Below are 23,737 nucleotides of genomic sequence, written 5' to 3' on the forward strand. Positions count from 1 at the left end.
TCTTACAGGTGTCCAGGCTTCTTCTAACTCTCTCACAACTCCTGGGCACCGTGGGCTAATGAAACAGAAGAAGCTCCTTCAGGCAAGACTTTTCAGGAAAAAAAAACTGACATTTATATCTGGATTGGTTCAAGATGAGCCTGTCTGAAGACACAAGGAGACACTAAAATGCATGATCCTTTCCCTGCAGGATGGAAGGGTCCCCTGCTCTACATGTTCTAGGATCTGAAAGACGACAGGATAATGAACATCTTCATATTAACTAATAGCAATGACAAAATAATAAGTGGCCAAAACTTGCTATAGGCAATTGACAGATTCAATCAGTGAGGGAAAAATTGTTGTTGCCACAGCTGTGAAACTGGTGAAGTTCCTCATTCTAAAACCCAAAGCTTGGCCACCAGCAATGACACGATATGGCTGCCTTAAACTGAGTGTTTTCAGTGCCTTTTAAAGTATTTTCGGATACTGTCATTTGTACTTCAAAGTAGTCCTTTTTTCAGTTTGTTGCGTTGAGATGGAATCATATGTTTCAGTTTTCCATCCAAAGGCAAAAAAAGCACACAGATTTTAGGGAGGAAAAACACGTATGCTGTGTGCTGATTCAAAAACAGGAAAAACACACACTCAGTGGTATCTATACAACATATATATATATATATATAGTGAGAACTTCATAGTGGTTGGCAACTAAACTTTACCCAACAGAAAATGATCATTTCTCATATACTGCAATTCTTGATCTTTGATTCAAGACGCAAAAATATAACAGTACACCACTTCCTCGGTCCCCACCCCATCCCACCTTGGTCAAGAGGCCAAGAGCCAGGAGAGCAGGAGACCGGGGCAGGCCTGCTTCTGCCCAGCCAGGAGACCTTGGAAAAACCAGTCAACCAGACCCAGTTTCCTTATCTGTAAAATGGGTGTTTGGCAGCCAGGCTGGGTTTTGCGGTGAATGGAATGACATCTCAGCATAAGTACAGGGAATTTCTCTGAAAGACCCAACACAAACTCCAGGCCATGGCAGCAGTGAGGAAGCGTAAGGCACAGGTTGGGAGCTCATCAACCAGAAAGGTTCTTTCTTTTTTTTTTTCTTTTTATTTTTTTGCAGTACGCGGGCCTCTCACTGCTGTGGCCTCTCCCGTTGCGGAGCACAGGCTCCGGACGCGCAGGCTCAGTGGCCATGGCTCACGGGCCCAGCCACTCCGCGGCATGTGGGATCCTCCCGGACCGGGGCACGAACCCGTGTCCCCTGCATCGGCAGGCGGACTCTCAACCACTGCGCCACCAGAGAAGCCTCGGAAAGGTTTTTTCTTTAATTCCTGCCCTCCTTCCCAGACATCCAAGCTGTCCACAAGAAGCTCTTTCTTTGGTTTAATAAGATGGTCATGCTTTCTGAATTCCAAAACACTGAACCTATTTTGGTTCAAGGAAACAAAGATGCCTACGGCTCGCCCCCATGTTCCTCTGAAGCTATTTTTCAGGAAGCAACTACTAGGACTTCACATGTATATCTGTCCCCACATTGAAATCCCCAAAGCTGTCACTCCAGCATCACTAATATAAGAAAGAAAGAAGTAGAAACCATGAAGTTGCCTAGTTGGTCCTGCAAGTGCACAGGGCAGGTCTTCCCACAGGGCAAGGGATGCCTGGGTGTTGGGGGTCTCCATGGGGCTTTGGGGGGGCATCACCTGTACTTCAGACCGCTCTGGCTTCCTCCTTCCAGGCACCCTATATGCTGATCTTCTCCACTTACCTACCAGTGGATTCTCCCAGGAAAATAATCTGCTTTCTTTTTTTTTATTGGCGTATAGTTGATTTACAATGTTGTGTTAGTTTCCAGTGTACAGCAAAGTGTTCAGTTATACATACATATATATTCTTTTTCAGATTATTTTCTCTTATGGGTTATTACAAAATATGGAGTAGATTTCCCTGTGCTGTACAGTAGGCCCTTGTTGATTATCTATTTTATATCTAGTAGTGTGTATATGTCAATCCCAAACTCCTAATTCATCCCTGCCCCCTCTTTCCCCTTTGGTAACCATATGTTTGTTTTCTATGTCTGTGGGTCTATTTCTGTTTTGTAAATAAGTTCAAAAAAAATCTGCTTTCTAGAGGGGCAGCTCTGGTGGGGAAAGTGCTATTTTGTGTTCCTGGTCTAGTCCTTGGCTGTTTTCTGCCGGTACTAACCTGCCACCTCCTGCATGGTTTTGACACACCCAGCTACTTGATGGGCCCTTCAGGGCCCAGATTTCCTTCTCTAGCTGCCAAGATGGTCAGCATGAGGTCAGATCACTACTCATCCCCCATCTGGCCTTAGTCAATGCTCCTTGACTGTTCTCTCCTGCTGGGCTCCAAGCCTTTAAGCAACATCAACTGCGGAAGGGAAGGAAGATGAGTGAGTGAATGTGTGTGTATAAAACTCAGCTCTAAGTACCTCTCCAGCGTCTTTCTATGTTGAGACAAATTCAAATCCTAGCCACTCATTTTAAGAAATGCTAAGCAATGCATGAACAAAAACCAAAACAACAGCTATTTTAACATGCTTCCCTTATAAAAGAATTAAAAATTCCATATAAAAAGATATGAGATCAGAGTAGATTTAGATACACACCCAAGTGAAAAGCAACCTGTGTTTTTTTTTTAAAAAAATTAATATTTAAAACTTACAGTAAATCAGATTACAACAAGATTCCAAAGATAGAGGATTGGCCTTTCTTTGGTTAATGTTTTCCCCAAAATCTGACCTCACCTGAAATTCATAAGATCTTTCTTTCTCTCTCTCTCTCTCTCTCTCTCTCTCTCTCTCTCACACACACACACACACACACACACACGCAAGACAGTAATTCTACTAAAAGCAAGCAGTTTATGTCAGGGCCGTAGTCAGTACTGATTTGATTCATTCTATGTCAATGATCAGCTTGCAGAGTTGGTTAGCATCCTCTGAAGGAAGGCAAGGTCACAGGTCTCACCTCTACAAGAGCCACCTTATAACCGTACTCTCGCACGAAAGAAAAAGACTGAAGTTTGTGAACCTTCCTGATGCACATGTGTATCACCAGGTGGATGGGGTGAGAGTGCAGATGGGAAACACACATCCATCCTTCCCTGTGCCCTCTAGACCTCTGGGCGGCCAACCCCTAACCCCAGGCCAGCCACCTGTTCCCTCTGCTCTGCTAGAAGCTACCACGCATGGATGGGGTTTATGGATGCAGTCATAAAATGACCCTGCCTGACCACAGCTGGGCCCCCGACGCGACTAGACAACCCTCCTCACGTGTCCTCAGCACCTTTTCCCGTTCCTCACAAGAGATCTGCCTGGCCTACAACTGTCCCCGTTACTTTCCTATCATCCTTTACTGAGAAAACGGGAGACAGTGGGAGCAGCATCTCTTAATTTCCCTCCCCGCCCCCTCTAGTTTTATCCGCAGATTCTACTCAGGAGTCCCCCTGGCTTCCCATCTTTCTCAGATGCAAGGTTCCCTTTCCACCTCATCCCCCAGAGCAGAGATTCACAGTCTGAATGCACACTGGCACCACCCAGGAGCTTAAACTACTAGCCCCGAGGCCAGAGCTGCGGATCCCAGTGTCCTGACTGCAGGCCGGCTGGAGAGGCACTGTGCCCGGGGGACCTGCACAGCCTCGCCCCGCAGCATCACCATCCTTACACCTTCACTCCCTCCTCCTTCACCGCCCTGCACCTACAATCAGACTCAGACCTTCCATCCTCAAAGCACATTCCCTTAAACCTGCCTCTATTTCCTGCTCCAGCAGCTGTTTCTCCCCTTTCTTTCCTTTAAAGAGTGACCCGCTCACGGTACCTCCCCTTCCCACACTCCCGTACGCCTATACTTACATCCACTGTGTCCTGCCCTCCAGTCCATCTTGCGCTTGACAGCTGCATGCGTTTCAAGTGCCAACTGCCAGAGACGGTGCTTTCTTCCCAGCCCTCAATCTTCCTGGCCTCTCTGACACATTGGAAACCACACCCCTCTCCCCCCATGCTAAAAACCTCAGCCTCTTTGGTCCTGGTCCTCTATCTCAATCTCTTCTTCCCCATCCCATGTTCCTCCTGAGTCTTAACTACAGACGTGGTCCTTTCTCCAGCCCATTCCCTCATTCCTGTTGCCTTTACCACCTACCTTCCTCTGAGATGAATCTTGAATCTTTATCATCAGGCCTCATCTTTCTCCTGGGCTCTGGATGTTCAGTTCAGATAAACACCGGAAATCGAAACACTGACAACCAAATTGATTCCTCCAAGTCATGCTCATTTCACTGTCCACAATCCTATTTTCTCCTTTGCCTTCCTCTGCATGGTGTCCTTTGCCCTCCACGTCCCCACCAGGTCACTGCAGCCTCCTGATGGCCGGGATGCCTCCATTCTCCCCACAGTGCAAGCCACCCTTCTCACCACGGACAAACGTGTTATCTTTAAGCAGAAGACACCCTATCACTCCCCTCTTCCCACTCTCCTTAAGGATGAAGCCCAAACTTCTTAGCTGTGCATTCATGGGCCTCTACCATATGGACTCCATATGCCTCTTCAGTAGCATTTTCAATCATCAGGCTCCCTATCCTCAACCCATGCCCATCCAATAAGCAACCTACATTGACTGGAATCAATTCCCCAAATCACCAAGAACATCCTTACTTCCAAGTGGCTGCTTACATAGCTCCCTCTACCTGGAATATCTTTCTTCTTTATTTTATCCTCCAGCCCTCGCTGTCCAGAGTCCTGTCTACCCCTGCCTTAACCAATTACATTTAAAAGATCTGATTCAAGCGAGGAGACTTTCCTTGATACTCGGTAGGTATCATTTATACTGCACCAAATCAGTGTACTATAATTTGATTGGTTACACCTTCACTTATAAGTATCTTCAGAGCAGAAACCATATTTTACTCAAGACTGTTGACTACAGGCAGGACATCAATAAAATAGAACCTTTCACTTAAAATTGCCTGGACTTGGGTGCAAAGGAAACTTGGGAAAATCGGACGGTCCAGGGTTTTCTATATTTTCTTTCCCTGCATTCGGTCCCCAACCTCTTCCTGAGCTTTGTTCCATATGGGTATGCTTAAGAAAAAGAAAAAAAAAGAAAAGGTTCTTATTAGGCAGAAATCCCCTGGGCAGGGCCTAGACATGAAAAGTTCTATTGTATGCGCGATTTCCCCGAGACACTCCTGTGGGGGAAAAGGGAGGAAGTTCGAATTTCTCTGGGGGCTGGCAAATTTTCTGTGCTTATTGTCATCACTCTGGTGAATGTGTATCTCCCCAGACAAAAAGGCAACAAAATGCTGGATGATCTGAAATTTGGAGAATAAACAAGAATCATGTCTCTAAATTATTTCCAACAGCTTTAGGCAACAGGTTGTGGGCATGCTTTTAAGTGTATGAAGTTGAGGCTTAAGAAGCTACTGGAATTACACCTTTGAAGGCAACACTTCCTATCTTCAAAGGCACGAATATTCTGCTACTTGGTGTCCTTAAAGGTGTCTGTGATTTGCCTCTCTTTATGAGTTCTGCTGGATACACGTGCATCATAGCAACATGTCACACACAGAACTGACACCAGACCTTTCACAGACCTCTCTCTTCCACTCGGCCACAACCAACATCCACTTAAATCCTCTACGCCCGAGTCATGAGCGAACCAAGGTTACTCCAAGGTCAAAAAATGAGAGGACCAAGATTCCTTTGGCCTTTTCCATTGAATCAATCTTCTCGCAACAACAAACAAACAAACAAATAACAAAGACCCTCAACCCACTCCTAATCCTTGATCCTGGCACTGATTGATTGCAGTAGAAAAAGCCACCACGTAACAGATACCACTATCAAGGCATAGAGAGGGCAGCTGCTGGCGCTTGATAAAAACCTAGCCTGATGCCAGGAAGCTGGAGCATCAGATCTGTCCTGAGAGAATACAGGAGGTATTTACATTAACCCAGGTACTTATCGATGTACCTGCAACTTTCAATTCAACACAGATGAGACAAAAGTAAAACTAAATTGCTTCCAGGACATGTTAAAGTATATAAGGTGAAAATAAAGCAAACACCTGTTAGGTCTTGCCAACTGTGATTTCCTATGTATTTTCTTATAAGTGACAGATTTTTAAAAACATACTTCTGAAGATGAATACAGAACGTGGGCGCCAAAGAGAGTGTGCATTTATGTGCGCTTTGATGTACGTCTGGGAAGAGAGTAACCTTGTGAAAATGAGGCAGAAAAGCAACCAAGGCTGTTCCTTATAGCCAGTATAGTTACAAAGCCTAGATAAGCTAGCTGAATATAATTCCAAATAAAATCCCAAAGGGGAATCTTTTCATCATGACACATTTCAGAGAATAATATAAGTAACATCAGGATACCCACCACCCAGATTTAACACATGTTAGTATTTTGCCATATTTGCTTAAAACCTTTTCTCTTTCAAGAAGTAACATGGTACAGATACATCCGAACCCTCCCCATCTTATTCCCCTTCCACTCTCCCCACAGGCAACCTCTATTGCTGAAATTAATTGCATCCGTTCATGTTTTTATACTTTTACTACGTATGGATGAATTCATAAACAAGTAGTTCCAAATTTTAGAAGTCCTAAAATTCTTCTAGAAGAAAAAACTTGAAAAAGAGCCAAGAAGCGTTTGAAAAGGAAGAATCATAAAAATAATGGCACTCTCAAATAAAATATATGTCATAACATCTGAGAGTGTGGTACTTACTGGCTAAAGAACAAACAGGTCAATAGCATAGAAGAGTTCAGAATAAGAAGCTATAAAATATTTTAAGGCAATGTCAGATATAGGTATCATTTCAAATCAGTGATAGAACAACTACTAAATAGTTATTTACCCTCAAAGAAGTACAAATTTTAAAAAAAGTTTCCAACAGACACAACAGATTCTTCACAAAAGAGCATATTAAGATGACCAATACATACCTAAAAAGAGGCTTAACTCCCTGAGTCATCTGGAACAAATTAAAACCACAACTGAATACTACACAGCCAACAGAATGGCCAAGATGAAAAATATAGAAAATACCTCGTTTGGCAAGAATGATCTGTACAACCACTTGGGAAAACTACTGAACAGTCTATGCACCCCTAGGATGCAGCAATTTTATTCTAGGTACCTAATCAATAGAAATGTGCACACGGGTCCACCAAAAGGCAGGTACCTAAGAGCAAACACTCCTCACGCTGGAAACCATCCAGATGCCCCTCAGCAGTAGAAGGGATGAACAGAGCCAGCCCTTGGAGCCGGAGAAGTAACTGACCAGGACGTGAGACATCCTTTCCAGGCACTGGTAGTGGTGGAGGATTTTTTTTTTTTGGATTATTTTTATTTTTATTTTATGTTTTTTAACTTTTTATTTTATATTGGAGTATAGTTGATGAACCATGTTGTGTTAGTTTCAGGTGTACAGCAAAATGATTCAGTTATACACATATATGTATCTATTCTTTTTCAAACGATCTAAATTGTTACATAATACTGAGCAGAGTTCCCTGTGCTATACAGTAGGTCCTTGTTGGTTACCCATTTTAAATATAGCAGTGTATACGTGTTCAACCCAAACTCCCTAACTATCCCTCCCCTCCCTCCCCCCCTGGTAACCATACGTTTGTTCTCTACTTCTGTGAGTCTATTTCTGTTTTGTAAATGAGTTCATTTGTATCATTTTTTTTAGACTCCACATATAATCGACATCAGATATCATACGATATTTGTCTTTCTCTGTCTGACTTACTTCACTCAGTATGACAACCCAATCAAAAAATGGGCAGAAGACCTAAATAGATATTTCTCCACAGAAAACATACAGATGGCCAAGAGGCACGTGAAAAGATGCTCAACATCGCTACCTATTAGAGAAATGAAAATCAGAACTACAATGAGATATCCCCTCACACCAGTCAGAATGGCCATCATCAAAAAGTCTACAAACGATAAATGCTGGAGAGGGTGTGGAGAAAAGGGAACCCTCTTGCACTGTTGGTGGGAATGTAAATTGATCCAGCCACTATGGAGAACAGTATGGAGGTTCCTTAAAAACCTAAAAATAGAGCTACCATATGATCCAGCAATCCCACTCCTGGGCATATATCCAGAGAAAAACTGGTAGTGTTTTTTTTCTTGATCTGCGTGCTGTTTACATGATGTGTTCACATCGGGAAAATTCATCAAAGCTGCTCACTTACACTATATGCACTCTTCTCTCTGCATATTACACTTCAGTGAAAAACATTTTTAAAATGAGGTGATGTTTTCACCGATCATATTTTCTTTAAAAAGATTTCACTCATATTAATAAGCATTTCTGAAAGTGAGCACACATAAACAGCTGATGGAAATATAAGTTGCTACATTTCTTGGAGTTAATTTGATAAGAGGTATTCAAAGCATACAGATTGTTCAAGGATTTTCACCACATCCTTATTTACAAGTGGATGAAGAAAAGAAGAACATAAATGATAAGAGGAGTGGGTGAATAAATTACATCACCATTAAAGTCAGGTTGGAGAAAAGTAGCACATGACATAGAAATATCCCCCAAACATATGGTCACCTGAACCTATAGTACCTGACATAGAAAATGGAGAAAAAAAACCTGAAAATATACCAAAATGTTAACCAAGGTTATCTAAACCCTGAAAATATACCAAAATGTTAACCAAGGTTATCTCTGGGTGGTGAGATTCCCGGACACGCCCATGTTTTTCTTTATGCATTTCTAAATTTCCCAATGAGCAGGTATTCCTTTTATAAAACTAAACACACACACACAAAAACTTTGAGAGAGGAAAGCAGAGAATAATAAAGGTAGTTCTAAGGTCTCGGGCTGTGGTGAGCACATCCTTCACTCCCCATACCCCTTTACGTTCCACTTTCACTGAAACACTTTCGAAAATGCATTATGATTATGATTATGATTATGATTATGATTATGATTTTGGACGCCTGGAGGCACAGCTTGTGGGATCTTGGTTGCCCGGCCAGGGACTGAACCCAGGTCCTTGGCAGTGAGGGTGACGAGTCCTAACCACTGGCCTGCTGACGAATTCCCTGAAAATGTATTATGTTAATAATTATAGTATAAGGAACCATCTCATCTTCCCTGGAGGGTGCAGCATCTCCCCAAGGCAACCTGTGAAGGGCTGTGTCTTCTGGCCTTTGACTCTGCCCCCTTCCCTGGGCTGTATCTGAACAGCTTCCCCCTATAAATTCCATTCTCAAGAAGTAATGACAAATATGGGTTACTTGAGAGATGCAGTGTTTAGGAGACGAGTAATCAAAGTTTATTGTATTCTTGGTTTTGTTTCTTTTTTTTCCACTCCAGAGTTTAAAGCGACTAAATTAGCATCAAAGAAATTTGCTAAAGCTCTCAGCGAGGCCGTGATAAAATGTAACGACATCAAACCAGATGCCAAACAGAGAACCAGGCAGACCCCTCTCGGAGGATGTTTGGGACGTTTAAAAGAGGACTGTGGTCTGGGAAGAGTTAGTCTCACACAGGAGTCAAATGTTCCTTCCAGCCATGCCCACGTACTCCCAGGAAGACCAGTGCAGGAAATCAGGTCGGTAACGAAGAATACCAGGTCTAAATCAAGGACACGCGCATCTCAGATTTCAGAGGATCCACTGCTTTTGTGGCAACTCTGTGTAATTATCCGCAATTCAGTCAAAACGGGGCAAAAATCTCCCTACCCGTGCACCTGAAACTAATATCTATAGACAGCCCTCCAAAATACTTGGTATTATTTTGACTTAACAGTGTGACCACACATCTTGGCCTAAACACAATCTTTGGTGGCTTTTAACCCAAGAGGGACACATACATGTGATCGATACAGATGAAAGAGAATGGTGGATTTCCCTTTTTCAACTTAGATTATGTTAACTGATCCCTTTCAAGTGCCTCTCATCTACCTGACATCTTTCCTGTCATTTTTCACTCTTCTAAATTCCTAGAGAACCTTAGGTGAATGTCATAGACACAGAGTTTCGTGGGGAAGAGTTCTTTAAATCAGATACTCAGGTTCCTCGTTTAAAACAATAAAGTGATGTGGAAGCAGTCTTTTGACTTCCTAATGTGTGGCCTCTATAAAGTAACCTGGGTCACAACTATGGTTATCACATCACATTTTACACGAGAAAGATTCATTTTCATCTCCCCTCACCCTTAAGAGGCTCTCTTCTCATAGACCATCATTCCTTCAAAGAGCAATTCTGATCATTCAATCAGTATTTCCCTGAAGAAAGTCAGAGCTCCAAAGCCTACCTGCAGACCAGTGGCTCTGGCAAATACTAGGTTACAGGTCTCTTTAAGAACCTGAACAGGGCTTCCCTGGTGGCGCAGTGGTTGGGAGTCTGCCTGCCGATGCAGGGGACATGGGTTTGTGCCCCGGTCTGGGAGGATCCCACATGCCGCGTAGCGGCTGGGCCCGTGAGCCATGGCCGCTGAGCCTGCGCGTCCGGAGCCTGTGCTCCACAACGGGAGAGGCCACAACAGTGAGAAGCCCGCGTACTGCAAAAAAAAAAAAAAAAAAAAAAAGAACCTGAACAAAGAGGATATAGGCTCAGGCCCATAAAGCCTTGCATAAAGTAATTTCAGAGGGTTGGCCCATTCTCTGAAGCATGAACCTCAAGGGTTCCTGGATTCCCAGTGAAGCCCCCATACTGTAAAAGATGGTTCACTCCTCTTACATGCCATGCTGGCCTAGACATATCAGCCACCAGACTCAATGGTACTTATTCCTGAGTGCATGGTGCTAGGAGCTAGGCTTTCCTAGGGTGTGGGACACTGACATCACCTTCATGAGAAAGATTTTCTCTAAAAATTTAACTCTCAAGGACCTACTGCATAGCCCAGGGAACTATATTCAATATCTTATAATAACCTATAATGGAAGAGACTCTGAAAAAGAATCTATCTATATATATAGATATATATACAGGTATATGTATGTGTGTGTGTGTGTGTGTGTGTGTGTGTGTATATATATATATATATATATATATATATACACACATATATGTAAAACTGAATCACTTTGCTATATACCTGAAACTAACACAACACTGTAAATCAACTATACTTCAATAAAAAATGTTTTTAATTTAACTCTTTTTTAAGCACATATAATCGCTCACTTGTAACTAAAAATAAAACCCACCCACCCCCCCCCCAGTTAAAACAAGGTACCAAATTATACTAGCCCTTACATGTAAGATTTGTACTTGTATCATTAGTATACTCACTTATCATGAAGTTTTCATTTTTATTTTTATTTTTTTATTTATTTATTTTGCAGTTTGCGGGCCTCTCACTGTTGTGGCCTCTCCCATTGCGGAGCACAGGCTCAGGACACGCAGGCTCAGCGGCCATGGCTCTCGGGCCCAGCCACTCCGCGGCATGCGGGATCTTCCCGGACCAGGGCACGAACCCGCGTCCCCTGCATCGGCAGGCGGACTCACAACCACTGCGCCACCAGGGAAACCCGAGGTTTTCATATTTAAACACTGACTTTCTCCGCACCCTCCTCCCACCCCCTCCAGCAGTGTGAAAACCACTGATCCAGTCTAGTCTAGCATAGAAACAGAACAGTATTTTGTAGCCTGGTCCCAGCAAATATAACCACTTCTTTCTTAAGGTAAAAAAGGGTTTTTTTTCTTCTCAGCAACACGCTCCCAATCCTGAACTTCCTGAAAGATCAATAAGCAAAAGGAACATCTTTTTAACTAAAGTATACAGTCTTTTTCTTAAAAAAAAAATACAAAAAAGACTTCTGAAGTCTTTTCTTCAAAGGACAGGGATGAGAGATTTGCAAACCACCTTCTTATCCTTCTTTTGCCTTATTGTCTGTTGTTGCTTGAAAGAGAAACAAGATAGAGGTATTTTTCAGCTGTTTTAGCTAGATGAAGGCCGAGTAACAGGTACACACAGAATCTGTGCCCGTCTTCAGTCTGAAAAACCCAAATCAAACCAAACAGGAGACCACCGTATGCTGTACCAACACTAGTCACAGCAAGAATAAGCATCAATAAATTTTTTTAAATAAAAATGAAATAAAATAATTCCTGCTACAAAACTGTACACTACCACTTTCACATTACCCAAGATTTAAAAATCTGGGATTCCCCAATATTCAACCAATATATATGCTGATATGTGTGTGTATGTGTACATATTTATAGACATCTTTTTTTCAATTCACCCAATTTTGGGGGTAAAGCTGATGGATGAAAATATTCTCAATTTGTGTGAAAGTGATCAAAGAAAATGCTTTCAACTGATGTGAAAAAGTTTCCCGTTAAGACGGTAGCTATTTTTCTCAAGCATGATTCCTTTTAATTGCGGAAAAGAGCCCAAAGGCTTTGTCAAGGGGCACATGTTTTCTATAAATCAAAACATAAATAAATGTGAGCTTATTTCACTAGGCGTACATATGGTTTTTGCTAAGCAAACTCTATTTATAAAACATTGTTAGCCTCCACCGGAACTGCTGTCAACATTTATAGGAAAGGAACTTTTCTACTGCTCTAAATCTTGCCAGAATTTGAAAACAAGCCTAGAAACATTAGTTTTTTTAAAGACAGATTTGATTTAAACTTAATGTGAAATGGGCCACTGTGTGTTTTCTAGTTTTTAAATGCTTGGAAGAAATCTTCAACTGAATATTAGATTCCTGTTTTACCAGAAAATGTTTACATTGCTGAAAGTCCCATTATTTTAACCGTGCCTTTGTTGTATTCTTTCTAGAAGTTCTCTTTTGGTTACGGGCAAGAGTCTGGGATTATTTTTCTTATCACTGCCAATAGAACAAAAATATTCTGTGAAAGGGGAGTCTTTGACATCCATTAAAGCTTAGGATTCATAATTGCCTCACCATCTTTTCCCAAAGGCTCATTGGCATGATCACTTCTCTTTAGATACTCACCCTAGACTATAAACACATTTATCAGTCCTACTCAGAGAGCAGTTCTCAAAATGAAGTTTTCTATGAAAGGAATTAGCTCTAAGCAAGCAGGAGGCAATAGTCCTTGACAATCAACAGCAAACCATAGAAGGTAACAGTCACTTTAATATAATTCACATTCTCCATTTTCCATTCAACTTTTCTTCCTTGGGCTGCAGAGCCTTCCCAAACAGAACTTTTTTCAATGCTTTTGCAATCAATCCCCACCCCAGGTGGATCTAAGCCAATAGTTACAGTCCAGTCAAGAGCAGTTCCAGAAAGAGATCTCTCAGGCTCTCGCTCGGTTTTTTATGATTTTCTTTCAAGTTGCATCTTCCCCAGTTGTAAGATTTGTCACCTCTTGGCATGAAATGCATTTGTTTTTATTTTTCAATGGCAAGAGGAAAAATGTTAGATAGTTCCATAAGAATAACTAAAAGAGCTTAAAAAGTCCTAAAATCATAAATTTCCAAGGTAATAAAATATTTAAATATATTTAATGTTGACCTAACATGTAATTACCTATATATGCTTAAACTGCTTTGGAAACAATGGGACTGTTTTCACTCTCAAATACTATCTCAATTTAAATTCCCAAATACTTACCCCAATTTATATAGTGAACTCTACTTCTCTGCAGTATACTTAAAGGGGAAGACTGCTTATAAAAGGCAGCCATGGTTGCAATAAACTTAAAAAAAAATAGACACAGATAGATAGACAGACCCAGAAGAAAAATACAATATTTTATATATCATTCTTTTCTATAATTTTACGGAAATGAAGAGCTAGCTACCCTAATGGTAGACACTAATGAATTGGAAATGATAAGGAAAGGCAGAATTCTCCAGAACTTCTGTTCCTAATCAATCACCAGAGACCAGTGACATCATTAGAGCCTTTGATCACAGCTCCTCTTTCAAGCTCAGATGGGACTGGATTGATCCTTGCTGGCTCTGAGAATGGAGAAACACCTAAGAATACAATTCACCATGAAACATGAGAGTCATCAGCATCTCTTCCCCTCCTTGGAGAGGAACAAGAGGGCACATTCCAAAGCAGCCCAACACCAAACAATAGAGCCACCTCATTAAATCCAAACCGAATTCCCATCTTACTAGGATTCCCAGAGCGCTTTAAGAGACGGACAGACAATAAGCTACTTTTCCTTCAGTTTGGTCTTCCTCGCCCACTATACCCACCCAGGACAAGCCCTAAATCCCTTCACCCTAGGGGTGGAGGAGAGACTCTGGGGATTTTTTCCCCATTCTCCCCATTACAAAGCACTTAATTCAGAACCGCCCTTTCTACTTGTGAATTTCACTTTATAGGTCTTTACTAAAAATGCTGGTGACTTGGACAAAAAGATAGTCTTCAAATACAACGCTGGCTTTCTATAATTTCAAAATACTTGGATTGCAATCACTCATAATGCTCTGATCTGAAATGGTCCCTTGGGTAAGGAAAACTTTTCATCGACCCTGACGACTTGAGTTCCATACTTGTTTGTTTTTCCCCCCCTCCTTATTGGTAATCCGAATCTAATTGCGTTTCGGGAACACTGGTGGGGGGGAAAATGTAGTTTATTATCTCCCTCATCAGATGATCAATGATTTCATTAATAAGACAGATAACAAAACTGTCATATCATCGACACTGTTATGAAAGATGATCCTAGCCTCCCGCTCCATTTTCCAAGGTCCGGGGTTCTCTGTGGCAGCTCTGAGTCCATTCAATATTTTCCACAGACAGAGAAAAGTGAAAATCCATTTTGAAACCAATTTCAATTAGGATCCAGAAGCTGTTATCACAGGTGTCGCAGAATGGGCCCGTAAGTGGAAATGTCGCCTATCCATTCTGAAATGAAACCTTATCAGGGACTACAAAGATGGCTGGGGACAGCCTATCTGTAAATTACTTTTCGTCCTGTGTTAACTCAACCTTAGTCCTGTCATATGGAATTCTTTCCATCTACTAGTAATAATCTAATGACTAACTAGACACAGCACCCAAATGGCTTTCAGCCGGACAGGGCTGTCCCCTGAAACATGGGTATAAATTAAAAAAAAAAAAAAAAACACACTCGGGCCAGTGGGCCAGCAAAGGGCTAGGCGTGCTTTAAATGATAGAACTAAAAGTTTACTATGGGAAATAAAAGAAGCCCCGTCTCCACCCATTGCATTCCTGGTGATTTTTCAATTGCAAACTCCAAGGCCCCGTGATTTCATTAATGCAGCACCCAAGTCGGGAGGCTTTTCTCTCACATCTTTCAGACTCCTTTTAGCAAATTATCCCATGACGGCGGATTTATTCAGTCAAAGACCTCGGACTTTGAGAGGCAACAAAAGAATCAAGAGACTTTCTGGTCCACCTGCCTGGCGAATGATGAGGCAGGGAAAAGTCTCCCCCAGAGAAACCAATCAAACCATTGTGTGGCACAGTCAGACCTTTTCAACTGTCAAGCCAGAGAGCAGGGGAAGAGATGAAAGAACGCAGGATGAAGCTACCATTTACGGAACCATGTGGGAATGGTCTCCTAAGATTTAATAATTGGGATGGAACTCAACTTTCTACAACTAAAGGGGGGGAAGAAAAAAGAAAGAGACCAAGAAGAGGAAAGAGTCAAAGAAAGAGAAAAAAAAAAAAGAGTGAAAAAGGAAAAAGAACAGCAGCCTAAGTCAGAGTAAGAATAACTTTTATAGAAAAATTTCCCCTACCTGAGATGAAGTCCTATCTATAAAAGTAAAAGGGAAAAGAATGTTACCGACAAAAAAGAGAAAGACTTAACAAAGCCTTGGATACTTTTCTTCTAGGTTAGAGCTGTATTAAATGTGCTCATTCTAACACTCTCCTGCAATTCATTCATGGTAGCAAAACAACAACAAAAACCCTCATTAATATGACTGCCTTGTAGTTTTAAGTATAAAATGGCATCTTCAACTGGCCTAAAAGGAAACAATACATTGATTGGACACTCAAAAAAGATTCAGACTGGCAGGCAGAAGGTTATATGTTTCTGGGCAGTTTTTAAGAACATATTAGTTCTACCACCAATTCAAGATGAAATATTTAGATAGAAAGGAAAAGAAAACTAACAGTGAGTATAGCGAACAGGATCTAAAAACTCACGGATTTTTTTTAAAAACAAAAAAACCATAACATCAAGCAACTTCTACAGTTCTAATGCTTTCCATTATTATCAGTGACTCATAAGGTAACTATTACTTCACTGAGTTTAAAAACAAGTATTTGTCAAAATTTGGCGGTGGGGGGGGGGGCCCTTGGGGTTCGTTCTGTGCCTTGACTGTGGTGGTAATTACAGAACTTTATGGATCTGTCAAAACTCACTGAAGTGTATGCCAAAAAAAAGTAAATGATGCTGTATGTAAAGTTTTAAAAATAGAAATTACAGCAGGTGGCTTTGGCAAGATTTCCACGTAAATACGATAACGGGAAGGGTTTTGCTTTCACCATCACCCACCTCCTTCTCTGCCTGGGACCCTCGTGGTTCCCAGCGCTCCCAGTCTCACCCTCTAGCAGCCCTGGAACAAAAGCCCTCCCCACCAAGTAGGGGCTCAAAGTGGTACCCAGCAGAAGGCCACCGAGATACCTCCCCAGAGAGACATTGCCCTCCCACGAGCTCCATTTTGGCCCCGAGTTTCAACTCTTTGGTTCCTGTTTCTGATTCTGACCAATTTATCACTGAAAATGTGAAATACTCACATCACTGGATCACAAGTAATCAGGGCAACCCAGAAACTTCCCACAAGCTGAACACATAATACTGTGGCTTCTTTTCACTCCCAAGTCTGGAAAACTGTGGCAAGAAGGGATTGAGATTTATTCCTGATTTCTCGGAGCACCCAAGAATTGTTTTCGGAGGAGAAATCCAACAGCTATACACAAGAGAAAAGAGCAGCCTGGCCTCAGGGAAGCCCATTTGCACAGAATTACTGACTTCATCCCATAATGTGAAGGCGTATTTATGAATGAGGGGTAGACCTGAAAATGTGATTCTTTAAATCCAACTTGTGCCAATTTCTGGATCAGTGACTTGAGGTATTGTTTCCTGATCCAAGCTCCTATCATTTCCTTGTCTGTTAAGCTAGGTCCTGACGACCGCCACATTTTAAGGATTTTCTGTAAGCCAACACCCTCTAACTCTCTCCATCAGATTCAAGCTTAACCATGCACAGATTATTAACAAATGATGTTGTGTTGAAAGGAGTGAGATGAAAAGTGTCACTATATTAAATCCTGCCAGATCTTATCCAGAAGAGGCTATTACTATTCCTAAAAATAGCTACCATGTTTGAGTACTTACTGTGCCAGCCTCAGAGATGTTAAGTAATTAGCCCAAGATCACACAGTGATGAAGTGGCTGAGCGAGGGTCGAACCCTGGCATCCACACCACTGCTGTTCTGCACATGCCCCCTGCCCCACTGAGCCGAGGAAAGTTCTGGCAGTTCTGTGTACTGTGTAGGCTGGGGCCCTCCAAGCCCAAAATACTAAAGGAGGATGAGGTGGAGGCAGGGAAAAGACAAACCAGGTGCTAAGTCGAAAAGTTTGAAGTGTTATGTGGAAGATGGGAGGGATGAATGAATGGGGAACAGGGAAATTTTAGGGGTGCCACTAGTCTATAATGGCAGCTACAGGACATTATATATAGTTGTCAAAACCCATAGGACACACAACACAAAGAATGAACCCTCATGGAAACCATGGACTGTAGTTAATCATCGTGTATCCATATTACTTCCTCAATTGTAACCAACGTATTACACCCTTACAAAATGTTAATAATAGGGGAAACTGGGAGGGGGGGAAGGGGTATATAAGAACTCTCTGTACTTTCTGATCAATGCTTCTGTAAATCTAAAACGTCTCTAAAATACAGTCTACTGATTAAAGCAGTAATAAATAAAATAAGCCTCCCCAAACCAAGTGTTATTAGGTAGCTCCCCAAAGGACACAAGATGATATGGAAAGAGAAAGAGATGGAGGGCAGAGTCGCATTTGAGAAGAAGGTAAACATGCCACGTGCACTGATGTTAAGCATAAAGGTCCTTCTATGCAGGGGCAGTGTGAATGCAGGCAAGGAGCCCTTCCAATTGGCTAAAGCACAGGTTATAGATGGGAAAGCAGAGTCACAGTAAATCAGATGGGAGAGATTGCAGACGCAGACTGGGGTCTGATTTCGGAAGATAACTCGATATTAAGCGAAGGATTTTGAACTTTATTTTATAAGGAGCTGGGAATCACAGAAGGTTCTAGAGTAGGGGTGTGGCATAACCGTAAAAAGATTAATTGTGCAGGAGCAACTCCATGAATCAGGGCCGAGCGATTGGAGAGAAGGTCACTTTAACTGTCTAGGCATGAGGTAGTGAGGTCTGAAATAGCACTGTGCAGTAAGGTGGCCCAAAGGGACACGTGGGTGAATAATTACAGAGGAAAATCTACCAGGACCTCAAAACTGGTAGAACACGGGAAGCTGGAGGTTGGAAGGGGTCAGAGGTGACCCTGGGGTTTCAAGCCTGGATGACCACAGGGAAGCTGATACCCTCAGCCAAAATAAGAAGACAGAGGTTGCCAGGGAAAGGAACACGAGTTTGGAGCTCAAGAGTCAGGGCTCTTATGAGAATCAGATTATTTGCCATGAGTTAGTTGGCTTAAAAACATGAAAGCTCTTTTAAAAAGCATAAAATTTAATGCAGCACAAACTACCCTATAAATGGGTACCACGAACCTGAAAGGAAACAGTTTACCCCAAAAAAGACTCAAGAAAAGGGATGTACCATATGCTGTTTCTAGTGTTAAGACATATAATCAGTGGTAGTTTTCAAGTTTAAAGAAATCAAAATGAATTTTCTCAAAATTGCCTTCCCTGTTTTCTGGCTTGAGAAGGCATTTGGAAGGAAGGTAGAGAAAAAAATGTTTTTTAATAGTTCTTCCTTAAGATGTGTAAACTCGGTCATTTGGGGGCTTTGTGAAACACCTTGAACCATTTTTCAGACAGAGTCCAGCAAATTTAAAATTACTTTTGCCAAACGTTTTCCCCTTAATTTCAAAACCTATGTCTATTTTCAAGAAAACACAATCATTTTGTTTTGGATTCATAACATTTAACTCATCCCCATGCTTTGTCTTAATAATGATGGCTGATGTTTTGCTAAGCTCTTACCGTGTGCAGTCCTACCAGAAAGGTACAGGCATTGCCTCACTTAATCCCCCTGGAGATCCTGTGAAGTGGGCCTAATTAGTATCTTGCTAAACAGATGAGGAAATTGAGACTTTGAGAAGCGAATTCGCCCACACGCATCAAGCTAGTCCTTGGTGTTGCCAGAACTCAGCCCAAACTTTCAACCCAAACCCCAGGGGTGCTCCTATCCAACACCCTACAATGTGAAACCACGTTATCTGAAAGTCCTTTCCATCCATCTGTCCATCTGTCATGTGCAAGGAAATGGGATGTGGCCAAGAAAAAAGGGATTGAACATCTAAAGGGACAGGAAACCTAAAACTCACAACCTACAGGCTTTCTGGTGTGAACTGTCCACCCACTTCTGAGCAGAATTAGGTACATAAACTCTTACCATAAAAAAGGACAAAAAGAGACAAGAGATCTTGGTGGTGAACAGCCGATGAATTCCCAACTCTTAACAAAATTCTGAGCCATATTATTCCCAGCCAGGAGACTAACAGATATCCTGATTAATACTCATAGGAGTTATTGGACAGTTTGAAAGAAAATCACAAGGCCAGGAAGTGACCAAAAGTTAAAAAAAAAAAAAAAAAGTATCTCCTACATATTTTCAAACCACAACACTTTCCCCTTAGAAACCTCAAAGAATTTTTTTTTAAGCAGAGGAGAACCAAGCCCTCCTTTTGAAAGAATCAAAGTGAACAGGGAACTTCCTCTCCATTATTAATCTATCAACTTTGGTTTCATATTGCATCACCATTAAGATAATTTCTGCTTTCTATCACTTTAAGGTATGTTCCCAATAACTATCAGATCTGATAAAAGATCCCCAAACCAGGACCTACATATGCTTATTATTAACTGCTTTCTTTTTTAAAGCAGAGTGGTAGGTTAATAAGAAATATCAGATTACTCCTTTAAAAAAAATCATAGGCCAAAAATGAAATAAAACACTTCACACTGAAAAGTCAGTATTTGCAAGTCGTTAAAGGAAAGTTTATATGACAATGAGAATGTTTAATACATTGGAACACCTAGATTAAAAAAATGTCTATTATTTACAAAACACAATATGGAGCTTGGAAAGTAATGAATCCATACCTGAAAAAAACAGATCATTAAGGCATTTTACTTAAGGTACTAGCATATAAACAGATTTGAGATTTTTAAGTAAACAATGACACCTAATATATGAATGCACACTTTATATGTGAAAGACACCATCTTGGACGCCAAAAATGATCATTTACATGTCAGTTGCACTGAACAAATATTCAGAAAACTGAATGTCTTCTCTTTTGTCATTTATGTTTAATAAATAACACTAGAGCTTAAAATCAAACTATAACACATGAAGCAAACATTGTGGTTCCTGAGTAAGTATACTGAATGCTTCATATGTTGATATAGGTTCTTAAATGTTACAAAAATCAGTTTGGCTGTGTTTTATCCATAGAAGATTTAGAACAGTTTTTCACTTGTGTTATTTTAAATTTCAATGTTAAAAGGCAAATCCTTCCTTAAAATGTTGTTTAAGGTTTTTGAACCATACATTTTGGTTCGTGTGTATGTGTGCGTTTAAACAAAACTCTGCATGACTGTTATTCTAGGAGTAGATACTCAGCTGAGAAAAGTAAGAAAACAGATCTGTAAGGACATGCAGAGGAATGTGCATGGTTTGGCTGGAAGGCTCACAATCAGGAATAAATTGCAGCACATAATGGCTGGAAAAGTTAATTAAGTCAACCTAACACAGCGCCAATAGCAAAACGTTTTCGTTTGTTTTATTTTAATCTTGAAATTGTGGACGGGAGAAGAAATACACAGGTTACATCTGTAATGTATCTTGGTGCCGAACTCATTTTTCATTGTTCATTTACAAGTCTCTGAATTGCAGAACTTTGTAAGGAAAGCCTAAGAACCCCCTGGGAACAGTAGCAATTGGTACTCCCTATTATAGGATCCAAGTAATTTTCATTTCCTTTTTGTGAAGAGCCTCAGTGGAGGTATCCAAGCACTTCCGAAATGTTTGCAGAGAAAAGACAGAACGGGAGACAGACAGAATAGACAGACGGGTGGATGACCATAGCAATGACAGTATACCAACCTTTGGAAGCCTGCCCCCCATACCAGCTCTTAAACCCAAACCAAACCACAGACCAAAGCCCCCAGACTAGCTGTGTGACCAGAGCTGAGAGCAAAGGGCAGCGTGCCACCAGGTAGAAGCTTGCAGAACAAAGAATTTGGGCCATTCCACACCCTCCTAAGCATGATCCTGGGGCCATAAAGAGGCTCTGAACTAGTTAGATGAATCCTGCAGAGGACTTTGTAAAAAAAAAAAATCATTACAATTATTAGCATTGCTTATGTAAAGCAATCACAAAGAAAAAAGTTTATTTTCCTTTGTCTCAATTTTTCCCATCTTTAAACTTGTTTGATGGTTTTCCTGGAATCTTCCAGCAGGATTGCCATTGATATTTCAAAAACACCACTTCCATGTTCCTTTATTTGGTTGGCTCTTTATGTTATTCCAAAACAAAAAGGAGTCACTCTCTTACAAGAAATAGAACACTGAAAAAATGGTCAGAGCTCACAGGATTCTAGGACAGCTATCATTCACGCAGGAGTCCTGCAAACCTGAGGTTTTTGCCCCAAGATAGGACGTGTCTTACACCCATTTAGGAGGTGCTTCAAGGACCCAGGCTGATCAGGGTGGGAAGCCCATGGAATTCGGTTTCGGAGTCAGTTCTGTGGTTACTTCGGACTCAAGGACTAACTTTTATAAACCATGACTGTTTCTTCCCTGGATGCTTGTTCCCCGGTGGCTTCCTGGCTGCTGGGCTGATTAGGTTAGTTCTGTTCCTGGTCACCCTAAGCAGGTTAATGAGCAGAACTCATGGTCAGAGTAGCTCCAGACAAATGCAACAGCACCAAAAACCTGCCCAGCAGGTGTCCAGTGGCCGGAATCGCCAAAGAGGCAGCACCTTGACAAGGACAGATCGCTATTGTTACTCCGCTGAAATTCACAGAAAGGACAGTGGTTTATGGAGGCGCCACGTGGCGCAGCCTGTTCTCACGCACACACTTACACACACGCTCACTCATTCACACGCACTGACACTCACACACACTGCTATAAAAATCACCCAACGTTGATGTTTCATGAAGCATGATATCCAGAAAGCGATTGTTCCTACAAATTTGCTATTAAAATTACCAAATCACCTACACGGCATAGACTGATTCTATTTCTGAAATAAGAGACATGTCTAATTTTTACAAATTCCAGAGAAAAGAAACAAGGGCCACAGCATGCTTTTTTAAGGAGAAAATATGCCTTCTATAACCTCATCACAGGAATAATGCAAAAAGTTGGCTCTATTAAAATAAGCTCTAGTTCTGACCTGAAAGACCACGAATCAAGAAAGCAATATAGTTTCGTATGTATGTAAAGTAAATTCATTATTTTAACTCAGACATAAATAGATCTCCCTTAAGAATCAATTCAAAATGGGACTCAGTAGCCGAAAGGTTTAATGCCAGCCCCTCCCCTGGCCCGGTCAAGCCAGCAGTGCGCACTGGTGACATTGGGGAAGGAGAAAAGAGAGCAGCACACACTGTGGACCAGGATGGGCACAGAGAGCAGGGCCAGGCAATGCCACAGTTCAGACAGGAAGGTGCAGCTTTTTCACTGGATGTCTGCCCTCACAGCCTACACTTCTGGGCTGTTACCTTCCAAAGCAGATTCTCACTCTCCCATTGTATGTAAACAAATTGGAGGGGCTTCCCTGGTGGCGCAGTGGTTTAGAATCTGCCTGCCAATGCAGGGGACACGGGTTCGAGCCCTGGTCTGGGAAGATCCCACATGCTGCGGAGCAACTAAGCCCGTGCGCCACAGCTACTGAGCCTGCGCGTCCGGAACCTGTGCTCCGCAACAAGAGAGGCCGCGATAGTGAGAGGCCCACGCACCGCGATGAAGAGTGGCCCCCGCTCGCCGCAACTAGAGAAAGCCCTCGCACAGAAACGAAGACCCAACGCAGTCAAAAATAAATAAATAAATTTATAAAAAAAAAAAAAAATTGGAAATCAACCTAGTCAAATCTTTTTGGAATAAATAAAATATAAATGCACAGGGAGGCAGGGAGCAGGTTGGCTCAGCAGATGCAAATCCTTGTACCCAGGTAGGCAGTGTCCAGGACTGAGACCAGCCCATTCTTCCTAAGGGCACATGGCAAAGCGGACAGCGATTCGCAGAGGCCAGGGGTGGCTATGAAATCTACAAAAAGCCAAGGCGCTGCTGGCCTTCAAGAGCCGAAAGGCAGGGAAAGGAAGTGAAGGTTACTCTTAACTTATTCAGTCTGTTTTTACCAGAGGGGGCTCTGGAATTTATTTTCAGTGCTCCATGCTTGAATTGAAATGCCTCTCAACACTTTGCTTAAAATATTAAAACATACAGCATGTAAAACAGTTGGCTTTCTGTATCTCTAAACGCAAATTAAGGACGTTAAATTTTTATATGCCAACAGCAAAACCTGCAACTCAGAAACTAGATGAGG

The 23,737-nt window shown here is 41.7% G+C and overlaps 1 protein-coding gene across 4 annotated transcripts in view; it reads right to left on the reverse strand.

The window, feature by feature from the left end:
• GLI3 (GLI family zinc finger 3) overlaps window positions 1-23,737 on the reverse strand; it is a 281,589-nt gene that overhangs the window by 242,511 nt on the left and 15,341 nt on the right. The window lies entirely within an intron of this gene.

This window comes from Mesoplodon mirus, assembly GCF_964341445.2.
Source record: "Mesoplodon mirus genome assembly, chromosome: 9".
NCBI lineage: Eukaryota > Metazoa > Chordata > Mammalia > Artiodactyla > Ziphiidae > Mesoplodon > Mesoplodon mirus.